Here is a 26694-nt window from a genome sequence, read left to right as displayed (position 1 = left end):
CTCCATTATAACACGCGTTTAGCCACCCACTGGCATGTTACATCAGTTACTGTCGTGCTGTGTGCAATGCCACTACTACTACAAACCGTTCTGGATCCATTCCACGCACGTGGTGTTCCAGTTGCATCTAATTTACATGCACAATTCAGTGTTTCGTGTAACATGGACCCCTGACCTCGCCTCAGTGGCCGCCACATGCACTACAGGCATGTTATGCGTCATATAGTTTACACGCGGGTTGCGTTCTCAACCCCCCCCACCCCCCCACCCCACTCGACCCCTCACTTGCAAGGGTCCCCGTTTCCAGTTGCTCAACCGCCTGCCACTCCAACAGCACCGCATGTGTCTGCCGCACCGGTTTCTCGCCCTGTTCCGGAAGCAAATCGTTTCCATCCAGCACTCGTCACCCACGGTCCAGTTTCTGGGCCCCCCTCGTGTGCTGTCCATCCACCCATTCTCACGGTACTGTCCATGTCTGCTGTGCCGTGTTTTTGTGACACACAATCAACTATGCCAGCTGCTGCTACTACGGTTTCGCTCGCCTGGTTTAAATCTGGGCCTACCATGCTGGCCTCCAACTTAACCTCAGTTCAGCCGCTACCCCAGGAGACACCGAAGCTGCTGTCATCACCCCCCTTCTGGGCGCCTGCCGAGGATACCGCCCTTATATGAGGACAACCCGGCATCGTGGTTCACACTTGACAAGCATCTGTTCGAGTTACATCAAGTGTCTGACGACAACTCAAAGTTTCTCTGCCTCATCACACACCTACGTGACCACTCGGATTTGATTTGTGACCTGCTCCTTTCACCGCCACCTGCACCAAAATACGAGTTTGCAAAGAAGACTATAATGGAACAACTTGCCTGCTCACCACAAGAGTTAATAATCAAGATTCTCTACAAGAAGCACCTGGGGGAATGCACCCCCTCACAACTCTGACACCGTCTTCAATTGCTCTTGAATGAGCATACCATGCCTGACACCTTGCTATGGGCTGTGTGGTCTGCCAAACTACCTACCGATCTACAGATCCATCTGTTACCACACTAGTTTGAGTCCATCGGTTCCCACCTATACATTGCTGACCAGTTGTATTAGCTGCTGCAGCAACATCAGCCAGTTCATTCCACACTGTTCATCGGCACAGCCACCCCCGCATACCGACCTTCAGCCAGCAGAGGCAGGGCTCGCTCCACTGTCACCTTGTCTACTTCTCCTGGCGGCATTGGCTCCCTCTCTCCACTGTCCGAGCACTCCAGGATCGCCCACGCACCTTACGTACCGGTGTATTTACCGGAACAAATCAACAATGACAAGCTCCCCCACTATCGCACTCCCCACCTCCTCCTCACCCTGCTCGCCCTTCCTGCTGGTACCACAAGATGTTCAGCGACAATGCCAAGAAGTGCAAGTTGCCATGCAAACACCCAAATGCCGACCGCAGGAACTAAGAGATGTCGAGTCCTGTGGGGAACCTAACAGGCGTTCTCTTATATTACACTCCATTCACTCATCCACCTGGCCGAGTGGTCGTCTCTATGTGATTGACATTGTGTCAGGTCTAGCTTTTCTGGTCGACACTGGTGCTGACTTGTCGATCATACCTACTTCAATGGCTCTAGCCGCTTCTTCACAGACGAAGTCACTTTTAAAAGCTGTCAGCGAGTCGACATTACCTACCTCAGGCTCAGTAAAGGTTACAGTGACCCCATCTCCTTCTCTACATTTTCCATGGATGTTCTACATTGCCTACATCGATGAACTGATCCTCACTATGGATTTTTTGTCTCATCATAAAGGATGATCGTTAATGGCATGACTTGCGAGATAGTCAGGATGGATATTCATCTTCTGGTTATGCTTATAGGTTCAGAAGTTATGAAGTTGTCATGGAATACATTGCATTGGACAGGAGGATCTCTGAGGGTATTACCCATTCAAAATTTAATATGTTTAAATGACACACTCAATCCAGACCTTTTGCAGTCCTTCCTAGCAAGGGGAAATTTCGATGGAATGGATGTGGCAGTACGTACATCATGTCTGGAAAGAACAGGAGCACAAAGTGTTAGTGGTGACCATATAAGCCAACAGTTGCAGCGTGTTTCCAGCAGGCTTTTGTGTACTGCATTTCTGGGTAAGATGCAAGAAGACACAGGCTATGAGCTAACACACCAATTACTAGTAGAATGGTTGCTAGGGAAAGCAATTATTTTTAAGGTCTTAATTAGTGTATAAGCATATGATAAGGGGTACATGGTAGTAGTAAAGTGTGAGCAGAATTCCTGTATGGTAGACTCAGGAGATTGTCCTCAATATGTAAATTATCAGAGTTGAGGTAGTTGAGTAGGAGCCCAATGTTAATGATTCGAGAGAAATCTTCTAAGGAAGGAGGAGGTAAGCTGCACCATGAATAAGTACAGGGGTGGATTTGGGAAATTCTTGTAAATTCTGCACAGCTATGGCTGGAAGGTGGTAGATCAGATGACAGGTGTGGGCAATGTAAACAATTTTGTGAGGCAGTTTTATGACTCCATTCGCAGGTGAGAAGGCATGGCCCAGTGGGCATTGTATACAAATATGAAGTAATCAGGGCAGCACAAGGTACTGATGTGCTGTGACGAACCCATACATAACACCTAGTGACCTGCGTGTAGAAGCTGAAGCGTGCTGAGGAAAACTGACGTAATTATTAAAGAGCACTCCACATGTCCCCTCCAGAGGAACTACGAAGAGAAAAGACATATAAATAAGTGAGCCTGGAGTCTCAAATCAGACAGTCGTGTCACCATTCTGTCCACAGCTAAAACCAGAGAGATGATGGTTTTTTTAACTTGCAGGCCAACCACAATGACCTTCTGGTGATGAATATTGGTGGCCAACAAGCCCACTCAAACTACCACCAACCTCCACAGTAAGGATGCATCATAGCAGTGGCGGAGCATGCCGCACCTTGGAGCTGCACCAGCATGAAGAGTGAGAGGGCTACTGGCCTCCACTCTCTGGTTGATATCGTCCAGCGGGCTGCAAGCTGCTTTCAGCAGGGGCAGGGCCAGGGTGTGAACTCATGGTCTCCTGGGTGCCAATTCTGTATCTTTCCACCATTGTGCCGATTGTTTCGGTACTCAAGAGCACCGAACGGTCTAGTAATCGAATTAGAGCCCATGCATTATTCAGTATGCATTTCAGTAGCAATACTGTTCAAGTCTAGAGAACCGAAGTGCTGTTGTTGGTTCATGTCGTGCAAGCCAATCAAAAGCAAGCGGGCGCAGATCCAAGCATGCACATTGCAGCGCGCACAGAGACATGAACACAAACCGGCTAGCAGACGACACAGGCGCGCTGTTCTTCCAAGTACCGAAAATTGCGTTTATGTTGCCATAACGTATGACGCCGCATTCCATTGAGTTGATGTGCCCACCTTCACCACTCTTGCCTCCTCCTTAACAGAATCAGACACAGTATATCCATTTCCATGATTCCCAGCTGAAATTCACAGAATTTTTTACAGTTTCCACATGTTTCCATGCGTGCATAATAACAATAGCATATTTGACTGTATTCTGCAGATTGTCGTAAATGCCGCATTATGTCATCTTATTCTCATTCACACTGACTACATCTTTTGGATTTTACATTTCGGAAAATTAGTTACGAATAGTGTGTAGTACCACATTGTACTAATACATCTGTAAAAGCACTCGAAAAATTGATTCTGAGAGTTTCAAAGAATAAGAAGATAAACAGAATGTGGTTATAACTCGCTCCTAGAGATCCAAATCATTAAGTAGTCCACTGTATGATATGACAACGATTTGGGCCTTAAAAACAAAACTGAAAAAATACATTTTCAAGAGCTCCTGCAGTTCGTCAATGCATCTCATGAATGAAAATGTTTTGTATATGGTGCTACAGTCTAAAAATATTACAGCGGAGCTCTTTCATCTCTGTCTACTGTTGTTGAGGATTCGATCACACATAGCAGTTGTGACAAGCAGGATCATGAAGATGACCGCTGATAGTGACATTCCCAGTAATTTAAGTTGCGCTCTTACTTTCCTGTCTAACCGCAACTAGGAAATCGTTACATATTCGGAAAAAAATGGTGAATTATTTCTGACAAGAAAAAATATAAAGGTCACTGTCGGTTTTTTCTCTCACAGCAATCTCATCTCCAGCAATTTCATATTTCGTTTTTTAAACACATAGAAATCACGAAATCATTACTGAGGAAGTGCGCTCTTACATGTAAGTAATAAGGAATATTGCAGAAAAATCTTAACTTACACGAATAACAATGTCTCAGAACGTGTTGCATATATGAAGGGGAAAAAAAAAAAAACTTTTTTCATCCATCTGTGAACGAATGCATGACCTTTGACATGGCATTCCCGCACGCTAACCACTTTTTTTTATAAAAAACATTTATTAAAAAAAACAATGTTACACATTCCAAATACATACTAAGTTCATATACTAACCATGTACACATGTTATACATAAAGTTATTTAAACAAAACGGTTCGATCATTTCAATTAAGCTGATGTTAAAGAAAGACAACAGAAGATTGTGTTACTGACTAAATTACCAGAAAAAATTAAGTTAAACATCAAGAAAAGTTTTTTAAAAGACATTCAAACTTCAACCGGAAGAAATAAAAACTGCGCTTTGAATTACATGGGCTCCAAGCTTTACAGAAGCATAATTAGTTTTTTATGATGGATATCAGCAAGTTAGTGGGATAATTTTAAATATAAAACAATTTAATAATCGTATTAGACAATTTCTGAAATACTTGAGAATGGCAGAAAGGAGATATATAATAAAGCTGACAAGCCTTCCAACTATACTTTCTGGACAGTAATTGAATGTTAAGTATCTGAAGTGATCAGACCTACATAATCAGTCTTTCACTGCAAAACTGACTTACACGTCACAGTGCAAAAATGAACAGGGCAATGTGCCAGCCATTGAATATTACATTTATCAAATAGAATCTTATGGTTTTAACCAATCATTAAGGACATTTCTATAAAAACTGTCTATTTCCAGATTTATAATATAAGCCAATAATGCACCTCTAATGTTTTGTGTTTTGACACTATTAGACACACAATCTCAATGTCACATAAGCTCCGTACATTAGCGTATAAATTTCAAAAACTACTCTATGAAGTAGAAAAAGTACACATCATAAATATACTGTAAAATCTTAAATAATATCCTTAAGGTAACTACAATACATCACTGTCAACACAGTCCTCTTTTTTATATTAACCAACGCCCACTCTTTCAAATACAATTTTTAACATATTACCGAACATTTTCTTGTGATTCCAATACCTTCTAATTTTGTGGAATTCTCAAAGCATGAGTGAACACTTCACCTCTCCACAAAAAGTTGGTGATTTTGTACTTTATTCTCCTTGCTATCATTCTCGGTATTGGAAACAGCTGGGCAGTATAATAAAGGTTTAGCAAGGATAAATGAGTTGATATACTGTGTTCTTTGAACTTGGTTCATATATTGAGTTAAATTCTCTACATTGGCTCCTTGCACTTTATCTGCTGCAACTTTCCAATTTAAAGCTGTCATTTTCATAGGGCATGCTGTCAGAGTCATGCCAAGTGTTTTATGTTGTCGGACTAATTTTGCCCACTCAACGCTGATATTATTAAAAACCTCTGAGATTTTTTTCGTTTGCATTGGCTCCAGATGCTCTACAGTACGAATCAATCACTGTTGCTAGCATGGTTACCTCGTCATTATTCCTTATAATGACCCCTATATCATCAGCATAGGCTCTTATAACTGTTTTATTTCCTGATAATGTAAGCCATTTAATCTAGCATGGACATGTCGGAGGAAAGGTTCCAGCGAAATGGTAAAGAGTGACATGGTCAGAGGACTTCCTTGAGGAACACCTCGTTGTATTTGCATCGGCCTGGATTGTTGACAATTCGCCGCTATTTTAGCATTTATTCCAGTTGCTATGTTCTTAATCAACTGTATGACCCTATTGTTGAAACCTATTTTCTTCAATGTCTGTAGAAGATATTCATGATTTACTACATCGAATGCTTTGTAAAAATTTAAAAACAATAAAGCACACTTTATGTTTGTTACAGAAGTTACTGCAATGATATCCCTGAATTCTGTTAGATTTTGAAAAATGGTTCTGCCTTGCAGTTCTGATGTTGACTAATAATTTTATCTGTAAGGCATGAAATTCTCTTGTTTACTATTCTAGCTATAATTTATAGCCGGATTTAGGGGTGAAATTGGACGAAAATTATTTAAAATCTTTGTTTCCATTATTGTTTTGCACCAGAAAAATTTTACTGTCCTTAAACTCAGCTAGAATCATTTCACGCTGAATAACCTCATTTGCAATGTCTGTGATTTTCGCACCTACTGTTGGCCAATAACGGATGTAAAATTCTATTGGCAGACCATCCGGTCCTGGGGATTTTTTTGGTGGTGAGGCGCACAGAGTCTCATACAAATCTTCTTCACTGACAACCTTGAGAAAATTTTCGGTGTCATCTTGTCAGCTGTGGGGCTAGGATGTCAAGGAATTCTTCCAAGGATGCATCACTACTTTGATGTACAGAATATAGTTCGCAATAAAAAATCTCGTCCATGATACCCTGCTGGGTTCTGAGAAACGTACCGTGTTTTTTTCAAATTTCATCAATAAGTCCTTCTCCCATTTTTCGTATGCTTCACTAAATTATATAGAGATGTAGCTTCATCTTCTGACACCAAATTTGCCTTCAATTTTATTTTCAACCCTTCCATTTGACTTCTCTTAATATTAAGTAACTTGGCTTTGAATGTTTTGATGTCTGATAACAGTAGATTGATTTTGTATGTTCTAGTTCATTTTCTCAATTTTATAAAAAATTGTTCATTAACACTTGCAAGCCGGCCGCGGTGGTCTAGCGGTTCTAGGCACTCAGTCCAGAACTGCGGGACAGCTACGGTCGCAGGTTCGAATCCTGCCTCGGGCATGGATGTGTGTGATGTCCTTAGATTAGTTAGGATTAATTAGTTCTAAGTTCTAGGTGACTGATAACCTCAGAAGTTAAGTCGCATAGTGCTCAGAGCCATTTGAACCGTTTGAGCCAACACTCACAATTTTTTATTTTTCACAAAATTGACCTAGTTATCCAGAACATACAAAATCAATCTACTATCAGTTTTACCTAATAATAATATAATATAATATAATATAATAAAATAATAACTATAATAAAAAATCATTTAATTTACGTACATTTCCCACAGGTGATTGTAATGTAATTAAATAAATTAGGTAATTAACTATAATTTTTAAAAAACTATTTTTGAAAAAGGCATTTATTACATCATTTTCTTAGCTGTAAAAATGGTCCTTTTTGACTTTTTAATATCAATATCTGATTTTAGTAAAGTAATCCTTTTAAAATCAAGAAATGCATCATATGCTTTTAGAAAATTATTTGGCAGATTAATATTCCACATTTATTGTGGAAAAACTTCATTTCTACCATTTTTTAAATAAACATTCTGTAGTTTAACATGATCAAATAATGACGAATCAACTAATTGATTATTTTTCCGATTTGTCTGAAATGTAACAAATACGAAGTATGGCATATCAAATTCTGTAGAGTTATAGTAATTTGTGATATCTAGTTCAAAACTGTTTTTACCAGATAATCCAGCAACTTCTTGTGTTTGAAGTTCATAAAAGAAATTGGAATTTTCGGCTTTTTAAGAATAATTTCACGTTTTTCAAGTTCATAATTTGGTTCATATTTAACAACTGGTACACGAATATCCATAGATTGTATAACTATTTATCCTTTTTTAGGAAGTGTATCTTTTATTTCAATTCCAGCGTCATTTTTATCAGTCCAATGAAGAATTACATCTCCGGAAGACGTGCTATGTGTAAAAATTACAGTTAAATCTCCTTCCCACATAATTTCTTAATATTTTTTAAGAAATCCACCAAGTAATGATAATGATAAAGTACTTCATTTATTTTACTATTTACTTTTCCTGTATTAATTATATGTCCTTCTAAACTTATTTAATCAGTAACAGATAATGAAACCAATGAAGAAATAAAAGGATGTTCAATTCTAGATAAAATATTATTTCCTTTCTTTATCGTTACAAAATCAAACAGTTTTGCTACATAATTATCAATTAATTTTTTGTTTGATTTTCCATCATAAGTTGGATAATCTGTTCCATTATTTCCAATAATACTAAAATTCATATACAATTGTCCATGATTTGGATGAAGCCAACCATCACCAATATTTATTTCTATTTATGTATCTTTGTTAGGAACATTTAAATTATTTTTAGTTTTCACACTCACACAGTATGAGTAAAACTGATAAGTTTCAATTTTATTTATGATTTATTAAGGAAAAAATTTATTAAGATATTTCTAAGACAACTGTTAATGTAGCACCATTAAAGTCAATTAAATTATCATTTTCATCAGTTATAATAACTTCTAAATCTTGAATTGTATTAAAAATAGGAACATTTACAGGATATTTTGGTTCATAAATTATTGGTTCACCAAACTCGGCATTATGTTTAAATGAAGCAATAATATTAGCTTCTTTATGAAAATGATCATTATGTTTTACATGCATTCCATCAGCAAGATTAAAATTTATATTTATTAATTCAAAAGGTATTATTTTAGGAACATATTTAGACTAGACTCTAGCGACATCGAAAAACGGGAAGTGACGTAGTTCACAGAAGTTACCACATCCAGTTACAGGCATGGAGGTAGCTCCATGGTTACAGGCGTTGCGAGTATTATCTTTGAAGACGAAATTTTTGGCGGGAAGAAAGATCCGTGTTTGACGTTTGTTATTGTTTTTGTCGAGGTGGTAGATGCCGCGTGGAACTTTTGTAGTAACTCAGTAATAGGCTTTGTGGGATTGTGATTTCTGAGAGACGAAAAGCGGAATGCTAAATTGTTGGAGAGAAAACAGGACACGTAATATACATTCGCATTCTGGGAGGCAAACAAGCTGACCGGTTAAAATGATTGTGGTTAGAATATCGTATTTTCGCATAGAATATAAATGTATGGGAGTTATTCAATACTGAGACGTATCTAGTCAAGCTACACGTGTAGTGTTGTGCTTATGAACGTTGTAAACGGCAGATTTAGCTCCATAGCTGTGTTGTATGCAACTTAGTACTGTTGTAGTGGCTGTTGGAAGGCTTCTTCAAAGGTAACTCTCGTTTAAACATGTTGAAATATTAAGTAATGGAGTTGTTGTACTTTATTTTTAGTCACTGAAGTATATAGCGATGAAGCTCGCTTAAAACAGGAAGAGAAATGCAGCAAGACTGGAGATACTGTGGTAAATTCGGATTTACAAAACAAGAAGCTGAAATAGCAAGTAATGATTTGTACGAATGTCTCGCCTGACATGCAGAAAATTCGCAAATCAAATCAGTGTCTCGTAAATTCACTCTTCATTATTAATCATAAGTACCACTAGGGAGTAAATGGATGTAAGTATTAGAATTTCAATGCTAGAATGGACAAGTTTTAGATCTAGCTGCGCTGCTTATAAAGAAAATGCTGTAGGACAGATTGAATAAAAGTATGCTGTTTATGGGCCAGTACAGTGAGAAACATCTCTTTAAGTACAATGCAGGCAGCACTGGTGGTCTTGAACCAAAAACATGCAAACTCTGAACAAATGTTCCAACAGTAATTAAGTTTCATTCTTGATAATTTAGTCCTGTTTTCTTGCCAATTGGCAGTCATTGCTTCATCACTATTTCCTACCTGAGGCTAACTTGAGGTTATTCGCACAAGGTCAGGTGCTGATGTTACACCCATCTGCTTTGACCCATAATGTCATTGTGAGCCTTGACGTTTTTGAGTCGTCGTGTTTGTAGATTGTGTGTTGTAGTATCTGCTGGCTCTCTGTTGAGCTGTATGTTTTTTAGTTAGTAGTATGACATGAATTGAGTGTTTCATGTTGGTATTGAAAGAATTTGTGCTAGCTTTCTGATGAGTTATTTTGAATTTGCATATTTTGACTGATGGATTCATTTTTACGTCTGGAAATATTAGTGCCGTGTGTTTCTTGTAGTCGGAGAGTTAATATTTTTCTTTTTTTGTTCGGTGGTGAAGAAGATATAGATATTGGGAGAGTAGCTCATTGCTTGTTGCAATGGGTGAAGTTGTTTGCGTATATTGAAACTGGTGGTGGTGATAGTTTTCATGAATTTTCGGTATTTCCTTGTTAGTGTTCGGTAATTGTTGGAATGTTATTGGTAGGTATCATGGGTACTGATTTACCATTGTTGTATAGGATACATTTCTGATATTAGTCATGTGAACATGGTTTGGTTTGTTGTAATGAGAACTTTGGTTTAGATAGAGTAAGTGAAAGTGTTGTATCTAGGGTTTTGCTTGATCTTTGTGGGTGAAGTGAAATTTGCAGCACCCATGTTTTAGAGTGGTTGCTTCCTGGTATTGAGGGCTTTGTTGGAACTGTGTAGCCCAAGTGAAAATTGTGTTGAGTTTCTGAGTTCTATATGGGTTACCGGTATTGATGTCTTCATTTGAGATATATAGTTCACGTGAAATTTACAACACCTGTAGTTGTCATTTTTGTTAAGTTTTGAAGATTTTGTGTGCTTGATTTTTGGGTGAATATTTGTTTTGCAGTGATGTCATTATTCTTACTGTCATTTATTTAGTTTGTCCTCTTCATTTGGTTGTTCTGTTAGTTTCATTCTGTTGCTGGAGTTAAATATTTCACATGCTACTTGTTTGTTTGCAGGTTTAATGAGTGATGTTGTGGTCACCATATTGTATGTGTTTGAAACAGTGTACACCATGTTGATGGCATTACTGGTCAAAACAGGCAGGTGGAGTCATGACTTTACGCCACTCTACCTTTTATAATTGAGAAGTAGATCACTTTATATAAACTGATTTGTTCTTCGTATATAGTGTGTGTGTGTGTGTGTGTGTGTTTTGATTAGTTAAAAATAATGCTGTGTTCCAAAGACCATTGGTCTGTTTCTATCAAAATGGTGTAGATTACTTTGGTTTTACACTCTGTGTCTTTGTTTATGGCTACATAATGGCTATTTATAGATTACCAGCTAGCTTATTGGCTGAAAAGTAATGATAATGAACATATTGGTCTCTCATTGCTCATGTTACTGTTACAGAATGTTTACATCTACTTTTAAATAGCAAACGCAATCATTGTCGTCTTTTTATACCACAAGGTTTTTGTTAAATATCCATCTTTAGAGCAGAAGTTGCCAGAAGAAGCAATTTCAGTTCAGATTTAAAGTTTAGTAAAGATTTACAGCAGCCAGTTGCCTTTGGTTTTTTCCTTCAGTTTCTATTTTCCATGACTAGTTTTAAATTAACAAGCGATTTATCATCAGATGGTACATATTTATTGCATATTTGCAGCATTCTTGTGGCTTATGCAGTTATGGAAAGAGCATGAAACATATACGCACCAAATGTGTTTAGAAATATGGGAAATATGGAAGCGTCCAATCCCGCCCGTCTACTTTGACCCATGACGTCACAAATATGGCTGAAACGACCATAAACCACGATTACAATATGGTGCATATAAAGTTGGTACGTACACATTATGAGGACGAAAATACATCGAGAAACAAACACACACACTTTCCACAAAAAGCCTAATGACACTAACGCGACAAGCGCGGGGAATGGGGTGTTTTTGGGTGAGGGCAAACTAAATATAAACAAATTTAGACACCAACCCGCATACAAAACCACAGAAAACGACGAAAAAAAACGGCATCACAAAACTCCCCAAATACCACTAAACACAATATTATCTGGAACCGGACACTTCCCTTGACCTATATAGCTCAACATCAGCTCCCGATCCCATAAATTAGGGCCAAACACTTCCCTTGGTCTATATAGCTCAAAAATATCTCCCGATACCAATATCAATATACACAGCCACACATTGGGATCGAACACTTCCCTTGAACTGCGCACTGTTAATTTTATCCGTCATATCCATTCCTGAACAAAAACAACAACCAATTAATTTTACTAAAATTACCACACGATGTACAGTGAACAACACTAAATTAACCTTCACACAAAATCGTTAACTCACTGAAACGAATTCCACTACAAAACAGACCCGACACTCAAACAGAGCCCATTACACCACACAAACGAAAACCCTGAACATACCACCAGAGAGCACAACAAACCACAACACGACAACATCTACAAACATGCCACACTCACAAACCAAACTCCGCGCCGTCATGACGTCACACACAACACCCTTACGTCACGGGTCAAAGCCGACGCGTGGGATCGGACGCTTCTGTCGATCCGAAATATGTACAGTTCACACCTGGCCATAGCTGCACAACTCCAACAAAGCTGCAAACCTGCAATAAATATGTACCATCTGATGATAGTGATGGGGTAGTAATAAAAAGCTTTTGTGGCTATTGTTGAACACTTTTGTGAACCTTTGGTAGACTTAGTGAAACAATTATTATGTTTTCTTCTAAATTTTGATTAAAATAACCTCTTGGTTGACAGACAGCTATGGTGGCACAGGGTCGTTCATTATATACATCATTCCAGCAGAACGAGCAAGAGCTGCACATGCAGTGCAAATAGAGCAAAACATACATTGAGATTAGTTTTATTGTTGTCATGGTCAGCAGCAGTGGGGAGTACATCAGTTGGGATGGTGGATAAGGCAACAGTTGGCTCTCGCCTTCATGTGCATCGTACTGCAGCTGAGAAAGCTGTGTGATGCCTAAAAAATCAGACCTTATAGCGGGCACATAGGCATCAAGCTGACTTAGCCACTGCCAAATAACATATAGAGTTATTTTAAAATAACATATAGAGTTATTTTAATCAAGGTGTAGTGTGGTTGTGAAAGAAAATCAGTTCAAGCTGAAATTTGATCTGCACTATCAATACGAGACACAAATATAACTTTTGTGTAAACTTTGTATCCTTAACTAGGATTTATCAAAGTTATGTACTATGGTATGAAGATATTTGAGAAGTTCTCATCTAACATACAACAAGTAATTAGTTATCTCAGCAAATTCAAAGGATAATTTAAAACACATCTCATTAGCGACTCCTTCCACTGATCATCTTAGTGCACGAATTTGATTCCTTCTTTAGATTGATGACACGTAGTGTGTTGTAAACTGTCCTATGTAATTACATATTTAGTTTACCGGTACTGTTTTCTTTGAAAAAATACTTGATTAATGAAGTAAATATTAAGTCTCTTATAAGACATACTGCAGCTACCTAATATAACTGAAGTAGCAGCAGCTTTCTTTCTAATTCCCTTGAACACATTTAATTGGCAGAACAGAACTAGCATTAAGCAGTATTGTGATAGTTTCTTGTTAACATAGTGAACAGCTTAAGCAATGTTTGGTTGTCTTTTGTTAATGTTTACCTTCACTTGCTCCCTGTAGGGTCATCTTCTTGGTGGTACAGTGGAAGAAATTTCTATTCTTGTTCACCTTCTTGATGGGATGTACAGAATATGATGAATGATCAGAAGACATTTCTGTTCTTTTGAAATTGTAATGGTTTAATTATGTCAAACCATGTTGCTAAATGTATATAATGTGAAGATGCTATTAGAATGCTTAATGCCTTGGAACACGCAGCCACATAATGACTGTCAGTAAATTCGTAGCATCACTATCTTCAGCTGCCCAGTTGCAATGTGAATGCAATACATGATCAGATTAGGTGATTATATGTTCCACCATTTAACAACTTAATATGTGCTCAAAAGTAGGAGTTTTTACTCTTAGGTACTTCATTTGAGATTGATTGGCACCTCATTGGTGACAGAGTGGTGTATTCTACATACAGAATTCATGTTACTGATCAGCACATACTTAATTCTTTTCATATTTGACATGTGGTGGTGTTATTCTAATTTGACATCTAGTGATGTTCTTCTAGTTATGTTAGTTCTTTCCATTACTGCTAGGTTCTATCAAAAAATATTCAATAATTCGTTCAACATATCTTTGATTTATTTTCAGAAGCACATTGCAAATCCAGTACCACAACAGAGTAACTACAGGATTGCACAATCAAATGTTCTCTACCACCACCCTACATTTTCTGGGATGGTTACTAGGCATAGGCAACAGCCAGTACCCAAGATCATTATTTTTATTTTACCAAATTAATGTGTCTGGTAATATATTGATGTTATGTCACTGTCTGAAGTAGTATCATAGATACACTTTAAGAAAATGAAATTGTTTATGTTCCACTGTGCAAACACACTGTCACAAAATGTTTATTGACGCGTGGATAACACGTGTATCTCTTGTGTTGGAGTTACTGTTGCAATGAATATAATTTTTTAGTATGACATGTTAAAAACAACTGCAGTAAAATAAATTTGTTTATTGCAAAAGGAGTTATGCCTTTTACATATGTTGTATTGTCCCATTTTATGTGTGTGGTGTTCACAATCCCCACTCCCATCCCTACCCAGAGAAAGTAATTACAGAATCAAGAATCATTGCATAATGTGTGTGTGTGTGTGTGTCTTGGAAAGGGGAGGGGGGGGGGGAGGGAGCACACACTTTTGAGAAGAGTTCAATGATCCATCCATTAATGATTGTAGGTCCAAGGATAATATTTTTTGGCTGAGTTGCTTACATTTCTTCAAAAGTAAAACCGTGAAAAGTATCAAATTAAAATATTTTGTGATTGCTTCTGTATGGAATGTCGAATTTTTTGTTATAATATATTCAATTATTCAGAATTTATTCGCTTACTGTCAACTATTAGACATCAGCTGTATCAGGTATATTAGTGACATCTGAAAATTTCAGGTGGACTGCAACTTGAGCCTCATCAAAGATTCACTGTGTATATGTTTAGAATAAGGTATAATGAGCCAATTGTAACACATTTGGCCAGTGATACACAGCTTCTTATTTGGCATGTGTTCAGTTTTTTTTTTTTTTTTTACCTCACATCACCTCTCCTCTGCTTGTAACTTCCGGATCTTGAAGAAATAAAACAAGTAGAAGTAGTAACAGTTATGAACAGTGCTTGGTTTAAAAAATGAAGAGGTACCAGTACTGTGACTTACCAGAGGTATCGGTATGCCATACCATCACAAATCGAGCACTGGTTATAACAACAAAAGCAGCTGCTTGGTTTAAAATAGTGATGCCAGTAACTGTACCTGCATTGCTTTGTCTTCTCACAACAATGAAAAAGGAAGATTTATGTTTGACAGTATTATGAAAAGGATAGTTGCTACCCACCATATAGTGGAGTCACTGATTCGCAGATAGCCACAACAAAAAGACTGTCAAACACATCTTTCGGCCAAAGAGGTGTTCATTAGATTTAGACAGCACACAATGTAGCACACAAACGCAACATGTGCTGATGTGGCCACAGTCTCTGGCTGCCAAGGCAAGACTTTGAGTGTTTTGCACTGCTGCTAACATTCTGGCCTTGGCAGCCAGAGACTGTGGTCAGGTATGTGTGTCTGAGTTGTATTTACACACACTGCCACTGCCACCCAAAGAAACTGATAAACAAAATTGGTCTTATGAATTTTTGTGTGTTGGAGGAGGGGGGGGGGCGTATGTGTTAATTAAGAAATCCGAACCTAATCATGGATCTGCCATTATAGATTTATCATTGAGTCAACATAGCATAATTAAAAAATAATTTGAAAGTGATGAATGAAATCAAAATATATTGTGATTGGCTCTGCATGGGAACTGAACCTTGTCACATTTGTCTTTTTTTGTATTAATATATTCTGTTACACTGATGCAAAACTTCGGAAAGAGTACACAAGGTGAAAGCGCCATGAAAACAAGACTGATGCAAAAAAGTAAGTTAACTGTTTAGTATTTGAAAAGTAATCAGCATAGCTGTGAATACATTTATGCCCCTGTGAGACATGATGGTCAATCGCTTCATGGAAAAATGTTTGTGGTGTTCTACGAAACCATGATTGTACCCATGCGTGCACCTCTTGGTGTGAACCAAACGAATTGCCCAGAATGTTTCTTTAGGGATCCAAAAATATGGAAATCACATGAGGAGAGATTGGCACTGTCTGGAGGTTGTGTGAAGGCTTCCCACACAAAAATCTGCAGCATAGGCTGTATAGAGTACGCTGTAGAAGTTTCACTGGGAAATCTCTCCCCATGTGATTTCCATATTTTTAAAGTGCTGAAGAAAGACATTCATGGCTGTCCCTTTGCTTCAGATAAAGAGGTGTGTGCCTGGCAACATTTTTCCACAAAGGCGTTGACCATTGTAAGGCAATTACAGTGGAATAAATGTGTTAACAACTATGGCAAGTACCTCAGTATTAATGAATAGTTTATTTACTTTTTTCCATCTTTTTTTTATTAATTTGACTACCCTTGTACGCCACTCTCTTAAGTTTGCTTTTGTAGATCTGTGTACTATGTACACAAGTGCTCTATTATTATTTTACAACATTTTTTTTAATACTGTGTTCCCCTCAGGAACTTGCAGCTGTGTGCTGGGTTAAAGATATCCCTAATTTTGTAGGCCCCGTAATCCAGTTAGATTATCTGCAGTGCTAAAGCAATCAACAGTTGCTTCATAAACACTGATTGACATGCACCAATTTGGATTTGAGAACTGTACTTTTTTTAAGGTGGGGACAGCAGAATACATACTTCTATTGTACAGATGAGGAACTTGAAACTTAGCACGTTGGAGTAACTCCATTAGCCTTAAGTCTACTCCTTAGACGATTTTCTTACTTCATTTTTATATTTTTCTGGTAGTAGATGTATCACATTTTCATAAAGCACCAAAATTCCTATTTAGGTGATGTTTCAGTAAAATTCATTATTTATCAGTTTAACTGAGTTCTGCTAATGCCAATGGTATAGTTAATTTTCACTGTACATGTTCTTTTAAGAGAAATCTGTAATTTGCTTTATTCAGAAGCCATATGCTCAGGAACATATTGTGAGCTAACAATTGTTTATTTCCAGAATGACATAAATTATTTGAAAGCCCTCATTTCACTCTATCAGTAAACATTTTATTATTTGTGAAAATTCATTAGTTAAAATGTTCTTCATCATTAAAGTTTCCACACCCAGAAAATAATATTATTATTTAGACCTTTAAGTATGTTTATAAAATCATAGGTGTAGTTATGATTTTCTTCCTGTAATTTTTCTGAACTAGAAAATAGCTTTGGTTATCAGATTAATTTGACAATTAAGAAATGGAGACAACTACTATCCTGTTCAATTTGCAAGAGGCTTGGTAAATTCCCACAGCACTGTGTATATGAATAAGATAATCTACCCAAATTTTTTTATTTCCCAATCATCTATCACATTGATAAACCAAATTATTAGTTGCTTCCCCATAATGTCATTGCCACTAATTTCAAAATTTACATCCATACTCCACAAGCCAATTGACGGTGTGTGGCGGAGGGTACCTTGAGTACCTCTATCGGTTCTCCCTTCTATTCCAGTCTCGTATTGTTCGTGGAAAGAAGGATTGTAGGTACACTTCTGTGTGGGCTCTAATCTCTCTGATTTTATCCTCATGGTCTCTTCGCGAGATATACATAGGAGGGAGCAATATACTGCTTGACTCCTCGGTGAAGGTATGTTCTCGAAACTTCAACAAAAGCCGTACCGAGCTACTGAGCGTCTCTCCAGCAGAGTCTTCCACTGGAGTTTATCTATCATTTCCATAACACTTTCACGATTACTAAATGATCCTGTAACGAAGTGCGCTGTTCTCCATTAGATCTTCTCTATCTCTTCTATCAACCCTATCTGGTAAGGATCCCACACTGCTGAGCAGTATTCAAGCAGTGGGCAAACAAGCATACTGTAACCTACTTCGTTTTCGGATTGCATTTCCTTAGGATTCTTCCAATGAATCTTAGACTGGCATCTGCTTTACCAACGATCAACTTTATATGATCATTCCATTTTAAATCACTCCTAATGCGTACTCCCAGATAATTTATGGAATTAACTGGTTCCAGTTGCCGAACTGCTATATTGTAGCCAAATGATAAGGGATCTTCCTTTCTATGTATTCGCAGCACATTACACTTGTCTACACTGAGATTCAACTACCATTCCCTGCACCACGCGTCAATTTGCTGCAGATCCTCCTGCATTTCAGTACAATTTTCCATTGTTACAATCTCTCGATATACCACAGCATCATCCGCAAAAAGCCTCAGTGAACTTCCGATGTCATCCACAAGGTCATTTATGTATATTGTGAATAGCAACTGTCCTACGACACTCCCCTGCGGCACACCTGAAATCACTCTTACTTCGGAAGACTTCTCTCCACTGAGAATGACATGCTGCGTTCTGTTATCTAGGAACTCTTCAATCTAATCACACAATTGATCTGATAGTCCATATGCTCTTACTTTGTTCATTAAACGACTGTGGGGAACTGTATCAAACACCTTGCGGAAGTCAAGAAACATGGCATCTACCTGTGAACCCGTGTCTATGGCCCTCTGAGTCTCGTGGACAAATAGCATGAGCTGGGTTTCACACGACCGTATTTTTCGAAACCCATGCTGATTCCTACAGAGTAGATTTCTAGTCTCCAGAAAAGTCATTATACTCGAACATAATACATGTTCCAAAATACTACAACTGATCGATGTCAGAGATATAGGTCTATAGTTCTGCACATCTGTTTGACGTCCCTTCTTGAAAACGTGGATGACCTGTGCCCTTCTCCAATCCTTTGGAAGGCTACGCTCTTCTAGAGACCTACAGTACACCGCTGCAAGAAGGGGGGCAAGTTCCTTCGCGTACTCTGTGTAAAATCGAACTGGTATCCCATCAGGTCCAGTGGCCTTTCCTCTTTTGAGCAATTTTAATTGTTTCTCTATCCCTCTGTCGTCTATTTCAATATCTACCATTTTGTCATCTGTGCGACAATCTAGAGAAGGAACTACAGTGCAGTCTTCCTCTGTGAAACAGCTTTGGAAAAAGACATTTAGTATTTCGGCCTTTAGTCTGTCATCCTCTGTTTCAGTACCATTTTGGTCACAGAGTGTCTGGACATTTTGTTTTGATCCATCTACCTCTTTGACATAAGACCAAAATTTCTTAGGATTTTCTGCCAAGTCAGTACATGGAACTTTACTTTTGAATTCATTGAACACCTCTCGCATAGCCCTCCTCACACTACATTTCGCTTCATGTAATTTGTGTTTGTCTGCAAGGCTTTGGCTATGTTTATGTTTGCTGTGAAGTTTCCTTTGCTTCCGCAGCAGTTTTCTAACTCGGTTGTTGTACCATGGTGGCTCTTTTCCATCTCTTACGATCTTGCTTGACACATACTCATCTAACACATATTGTACGATGGTTTTGAACTTTATCCACTGATCCTCAACACTATCTGTACTTGAGACAAAACTTTTGCGTTGAGCTGTCAGGAACTCTGAAATCTGCTTTTTGTCACTTTTGCTAAACAGAAAAATCTTCCTACCTTTTTTAATATTTCTATTTACGGCTGAAATCGTCGATGCAGTAACCGCTTTATGATCGCTGATTTCCTGTTCTGCGTTGACTGTTTCAAATAGTTTGGGTCTGTTTGTCACCAGAAGGTCTAATATGTCATCGCCACGAGTCGGTTCTCTGTTTAACTGCTCAAGGTAGTTTTCAGATAAAGCACTTAAAAAAGTTTAACTGGATTCTTTGTCCCTGCCACCCGTTATGAATGTTTGAGTCTCCCAGTCTATATCCGGCAAATTAAAATCTCTACCCAGAACTATACAATGGTGGAGAAATCTACTCGAAATATTTTCCAAATTGTCCTTCAGGTGCTCAGCCACAACAGCTGCTGAGCCAGGGGGCCTATAGATACATCCAATTACCATGTCTGAACCTGGTTTAACCGTGACCTTCACCCAAATTATTTCAGATCTCCGTCAATTTCCTTCAATACTATTGCACTTCTTATCACTATAAACACGCCTCCCCCTTCACTGTCCAGCCTGTCTCTTCGGTATACATTCCAATCTGAGTTTAGGATTTCATTACTGTTTACGTCTGGTTTCAGCCAACTTTCTGTCCCTAGTACTATGTGGGCATTGTGACCGTTTATTAATGAGAGCAGTTCTGGGACCTTTCTATTGACGCTCCTGCAGTTTACTATTAGCACATTAATATTGTTATTCCCTGTTGCATTTTGCGTAGTCCTACCTTTGCATAAGATACTACAGTGAAAATTGGAATTTCTCTGAAGAATCTAAAAAATTGCATACTTCTAGCAAAGTGACATCAAACTTGGTACCAAGAGTGTGGTCCCCGTTTCAAATAGTGGAGGGGTTTGACATTAATTTTGCGTAGCAGTCTTGATGATAACAGTCTTCTGCAGCTACTGAACACAAAACATTTCTGATATGTTCAGCAACTTTTCTGCAAAAAACATAATTACATTTCTCTGCATTCTCAGGCAGTGTGTGTTTCAAGGTTAATTGTACCATTGTCATCAATATATTAGTGAAACTCTTGTGAATGGGGTTGAGCAATCTGGAAAAGCGCCAAACACCAGCAGCCAGATGTGTGTCAAAAGATGTTGCTGAGGTCTGCCATCACAGCACTGCATAGCAGGAGTGTTATCAGGCAGACATTGAAAACCTGTGGCTGCATCATGTTTACTGTAACAAATAAACTACAATGGTGATATCTTTTTGTTTGGTCATCAGCCTACTCAGTTACAGATATGAGACGACAGTCTAAACTTTCAAACAAGACCCCTCCCCCCCCAACCACCACCAGAAAAAAAACCTCGCAAAAGTCTAGACATGGCACTCACCGGCCATACACCATCCATGAAGTGAACTGTCATAACCATCTCTCAACCACATCATTTACATTAGCTACGGCTTAAGTTACACAATCAAGTCAGTGCCCCCAACTAGACATTTCCATTTCAATCACAGAAATTTTGTCATTAATATTATCTTGTTAAATACACAGAAGCAGAGTCTCTATTAAGAAGTCATTTTTCCCAAACATGTTTGCAGAAATAAGCAAATTGTTGCTGAGATCATCCTAAAGTGATGGATTTTTTGCACCAGAAGACCTGAAATTCTCACAACTTTTGCTCCTGAAGCATAAACCAGGTAAGTAACATAGCTGTATGATATGTTACATTATTTTAAACTGTATTCATCCAATACAAAAGAAGTGCCTTCATTCTTGTAGGTTTCTGTCCAAATCAGTTGATGGCCTCTGATAAAGAATTTACATCATTGTACTATGCACCTGATAAACAAACGAATTCACAGTCTTAGCAACAACCCATCTCACTGTAATGTTACTGGAAACTTATTACCTATAGACGTACTGTCACTGAAGAAACAAATACAACATAAATGACTTTGCATAAATGCAAAAATGTGCACAAGCACAGGTCATTGTTGTATCTAGAGCAGTTCTTGTACCAAGGCTTCAGCTGATGGAAATTGGAATGATCTCTTCAATGACAAACTGTTGGTCAGTAAAAAGTGGTGCATTAACACAGAGATCTGTCTTGACAGTTATTCACAATGCAAGACACTACACCAATTGTTGATTCTCTGCGAGCCTTCCTGCAGTCTTCCAGCTTCTCAGCATCCATACAGACAAATATCCTCATGTAACTACTGAAGCTCCAGTTATGCAGTATTTCACTTTTTTTCAGTTACATGGAATTTCCACATTTTTTTTACCTTGTTTGACTTGAGCAGTGTATTTTCCACCTTCATTTGCATTGTAAGGAAATGAAACTCCAGTATTCTGGCAGAAACAGCTGTGCCATGTATGGCAGCTGAACGAAATAAGGAAAGGAAAGAAGATAAACAGAAATAAATAATAGCCATGAAATCAGTTGCCACTAAAATCTTTTTTTATATACGTTTAGTTTGGGAATAATTCTCAAAAATACTGATGAACAGAAACTGTCATGAATTTTAATCAAGAAGAAAACTTCTTGTGTAGTGTAAGCCAACTTTTGGTCAAAGAATCTGTCAATTTAATATCAGTTTCAAGTTTATGCACTGAACAAATTTCCTCTCTGTTTATTTTCTTTACTTATTATATGGCTGCAACTCAGCCACAGATCTGATGCGAATAGCCTTGAAGAAAATTGTGTCCATCTTGATGGAGACAAGGTAAGAGATAAGCTCTGTCTGTTGGTAGAAACCTGATACTCTGTCCTCACTACCTTGGTCAGTGGTACATTAAATACTAATGTTCACACCATGGAAAATCCATTATGTAATAATGACAATGTTATGAAAAGGGTAGTTGCTACACACCACATAGCGGAGATACTGAATATATGTTGTCCAATTCTGATGAATGCCTGTTTGGCTGAAAGATTTGTTTGACAATCTTTCTGTTGTGCCTAACTGTGAATCAGCGTATCCACTATATAATGAGTAGCACCTATCCGTTTTTTAATATTGTCAAATCTTCCTTTTTTTATTGCTGTGAGATGACGAAGCAATCCAGGTTATTTTAAACCAGACAATTGCTTTTGTTGTTATAACCAGTGCTTGATTTGTGATTGTATACCATACTGATACAAAACCATTAAAATAATGTTTTAAGACATCAATAAAAAACAGTCCATGGTAGGTCACTGTAGTGGTATTACTACTTTTTTACAAATCAAGCACTGGTCATAAAGGTTGCTACCTCTGCTTGTTCTATTACTTCAAGATCATGTCACATCCAAAATGACAAACCAAACAATATATCCAGAAGAACTTAAGTGTTCTTGCAGAGCCCATTATGTACTCTCACAGGTTGAGCAGTCAAGTTACAGGCAGAGGAGAGGTGATGTGTGGAAAGAATCAAAGGAAAAGAACCGAACACATGCCAAATAAGAAGCTATGTATCACTGGCTGAATGTGCTACAAGTGGCTCATTATACCTTATTCTAAACATATACACAGTGAATCTTTGATGAGGTTTCTAGGACAGATGAATATTCAGTATTCCTTCATCCCATTCACATTGCTGGAAATTATGAAGTCAAAAGACTGGTTCAGTAACATCTGACTGCAAACCCAGAACTTCATGGAATATTTCCTCACAACAAGAGAGAAATGTAGGTTCAAGTCGCAGTCTAGCAGAAATTTTCATGTCACTAATAGGTATTACATTTGTACCTAAAACTGCTGATGTCTAACAGTTCAGAGTAAGCGAATAAATGTTGAGTAATTGAACATATGATAACAAAAAATTCAACATGCCATGCAGAGCCAATCACAAAATGTTTTAATTACATACTTTTCACAGCTTTAATTTTGAAGAACTGTAAGCAACCCAGTCAAAAAATATTATCCTTGGACCTATAATCATTAGCGGATGGATCAATAAACTCTTCTCAAAAGTGTGTGCAGTCCTCCCCCCCCCCCTTTCCAAGACATACACACACATGATGTAACATTACGCAATGATTAGCTGTAATTACTTTCTCTGGGTGGGGGCAGGAGGAGGGATTGTGAACAACACACACAAAATGGGACAGTACAACATATGTAAAAGACATAGGCTAACTCTTTTTGCAATAAACAAATTTATTTTACTGCAGTTGTTTTTAACATGTCATACTAAAAAATTACATTTATTCCAAAAAAAACTTCAACACAAGATATAAAAGTGTCATCCACTTCAATAAACATTATACAACAGTGGGTTTCCACAGTGGAATGTAAAAAGGTTCATTTTCTTAAAGTTTGCCTGTGATATTGCTATAACATTAATATATTAATTTGGCGCAGATGGTAAAATATAAAATAACAATCATCGATATATGCCGTGGTCTATCCTTAGTAACCATCCCAAAAACTAAAGGGTGGTGGCAGAGAACGTTTGGTAGTACAATCCTGTAGTTCTGGTGTGGTACTGTATTTGTGATGTGTTTCTGAAAATAAATCAAAGGTAGACTTTTTGATTGAACCTGGCAGTATAGAAAAGATCAAACATAAGTAAAATATCATCACTACATGTCAAATTAGAAAAGTATTAAGTATGTACTTATTAGTAACATGAATTCTGTATGTAGAGTACACCACTGAAGCCAATGAGATACAAATCAACATCCAATGAAGTACCTATGAGTAAAATCTTCTACATCTGAACAAATATTAAGCTGTCAAATGCTGAAGCACATATAGCGCTAATCTGATCACGAATTGCATCAAATTGTGAGAATCTTCAGATAGACACTAGTGTTTAACAACTGTCATTTTGTGGGTGCATCTCCAAGACATTAAGCAGTCTTACAGCACCTTCACAATATATAAATTTACTAATGTGGCATGATATAAATAAACAGTCACAACAAAAAGGCCAGTACTGCCTGCTTTGCACTTAGGAGATGTTTCTCACTGTACTGGCCCACAAACAGAATACTTTTATTCAATCTCTCCTATAGAATTTCCTTTCTAAGCAGTGCAGCAAGATCTAAAAATTGTCCATTCTAACACTGAAATTCTAATACTTACGTCCTAAACCATTTACTCACTAATGGTCCCTATTATTAATGAAGAGTGAATTTACTAGACACCGATTTGATTTACGAATTTTCTGCATGTCAGGCCAGACACTCATATGAACCCTTACCTGCTACTACAGAATCTAATTTTGCAAATGCGGATTACCCACAGTATCTCCGCTTTTGCTGCATTTCTCTTCCTATTTTTGGCAAGTTTCATTGCTATATACTTCAGTGACTAAAAATAAAGTACAACAACTCCATTAATTAACATCTCAACATGTTTAAAAGAGAGTTACATTTGAAGAAGCCTTCCAACAGCCACTGCGACAGTACTAAGTTGCAAACAACACAGCTATGAAGCTAAAACTGCCGTTTATAACGTTCATGAGTACAACACTATATGTGCAGCTTGAGTACATACGTCACAGTATTAAATTAATCCTACACATTCATATTCTATGCGAAAAGACGATATTCTAACCATAATCATTTTAACCGATCAGCTTGCCTGCCTCCCAGAAGGCGAATGTATATTACGTTTCCTGTTTTCTCTCCAACAATTTTGCGTTCCGCTTTTCGTCTCTTAGAAATCACAATACCTTAAAGCCTATTACTGAATTACTACAAAAGTTCCACGCGGCATCTACCACATCGTCAAAAACAATAACAAACACAGATCTTTCTGCCCGCTAAAAATTTTGTCTTCAAAGATAATACTCGCAAAGCCTTCAACGGGATGTGGTAACTTCTCTGAACTACATCACTTCCCGTGTTTCGCTGTCGCTAGAGTCTAGTCATCTTTAGCCACGGCTTTGTCATTAGCTAAAACAACTTGAAAAGAAAAACCAAGTAGACTTCAACACTATCTGCTACATCCATATACAATTTTACATCCCTTTCAATAACAATTCTATTTACAATTTTATCTGCTTTAATAAGTATATTAGGTTTTTTTTAATGAATTCATTTTTTTAAAAACTATATTGACCTACAGGAATTTCTATCGTTTCTACATCATGACAAAGTTTATTATTTTTTTTTTGTAATGTTTAGTGTTAAGAAAGTTGAATAAAAACCAACTAGTGAAATGTTAGTATAACTATCACGTATTGGAACAGTTAATCTTTTTCTAAGTATTGAAGATTTATCACTAAGTTGTAATAATCTACTCATTTACTACAGAAAAAAATTATTAAATAAATGAACAAAACAGATTGGGAACCTAAAGTAAGAATACCAGAAAATAAGTTAGAAAACAAACATGGTAAACTTTTACCAAATTCTATTAGATAAGCAATAATTGGACCAACTGGTTGTGGAAAAACAATGTTAATGATTGATAATTATATTTTAGCTCCAGGATGGTTTAATTGGGATAAAATTAAACATTTGCATATTTATTCAAAAAGTTTAGATCAGCCAAAGTATCAATAACTTATATAACAATGTAAAAAAATTAAAGATAAAATTAATGTAAATATTGTTAGTTTCATTGAAAATAATGAAGAAACTATTCCATTAGATGAATGCGAAAATATTACAGTTGTGCTACTCGATGATTTCATTTTAGTAAATCAAGATATTGTAAGAGAATATTTTACTAGAGGCAGACACAAAGCTTTTTTTAGCTCAAACATATACAGAAGTACCTAAACAGTTAGTTAGAGACAATTTAAATTTTTAAATATATTTAGACATGATGATACAAATTTATATCATATTTACCATTAGTTGGTTGGTGGAGATTTAAAGTTTGATAATTGTAAAGAAAAATGTAGTAAACGCTGGAATGATGAATTTGGATTTTTCACAATAGATACATCGTGAAAACCAAATGAAGGTAAGTTTACAAATAAAATATAACATTCCTTAACAATGTAAACATTAAATAAAAACATTAACTTTAATATTAAATGATAAACCTAAACATAAACGTTAAACATAATTAATGTTTTTTCTTCCTTAATAAATGTTTGCAAAGTATGATGAAGAAGTCGTTAAACAAGCTAAACAAAATAGAAAGAAAGCTGAAAAATTACAAGAACAGTATAAGCTCTGGAAAAAGCAACCAGGAACAG

General features: G+C 37.2%; 1 long non-coding RNA gene across 1 annotated transcript; it reads right to left on the bottom strand.

The window, feature by feature from the left end:
* Positions 1–23724: 23724 nt before the first annotated feature.
* LOC124615915 lies at positions 23725–25317 on the bottom strand. Its single transcript, XR_006979819.1, has 2 exons — positions 25098–25317; positions 23725–24040 (listed from the first exon to the last, which is right to left on the bottom strand). It is a non-coding gene; the product is annotated as an uncharacterized LOC124615915 (long non-coding RNA).
* Between the last annotated feature and the right edge of the window lie 1377 nt (positions 25318–26694).

The sequence above is a fragment of the Schistocerca americana genome, chromosome 5 (assembly GCF_021461395.2).
Source record: "Schistocerca americana isolate TAMUIC-IGC-003095 chromosome 5, iqSchAmer2.1, whole genome shotgun sequence".
NCBI classification, from domain to species: domain Eukaryota; kingdom Metazoa; phylum Arthropoda; class Insecta; order Orthoptera; family Acrididae; genus Schistocerca; species Schistocerca americana.
Note: the sequence above shows the minus strand (reverse complement) of the source record. Positions and strands in the feature narration are given on the sequence as shown.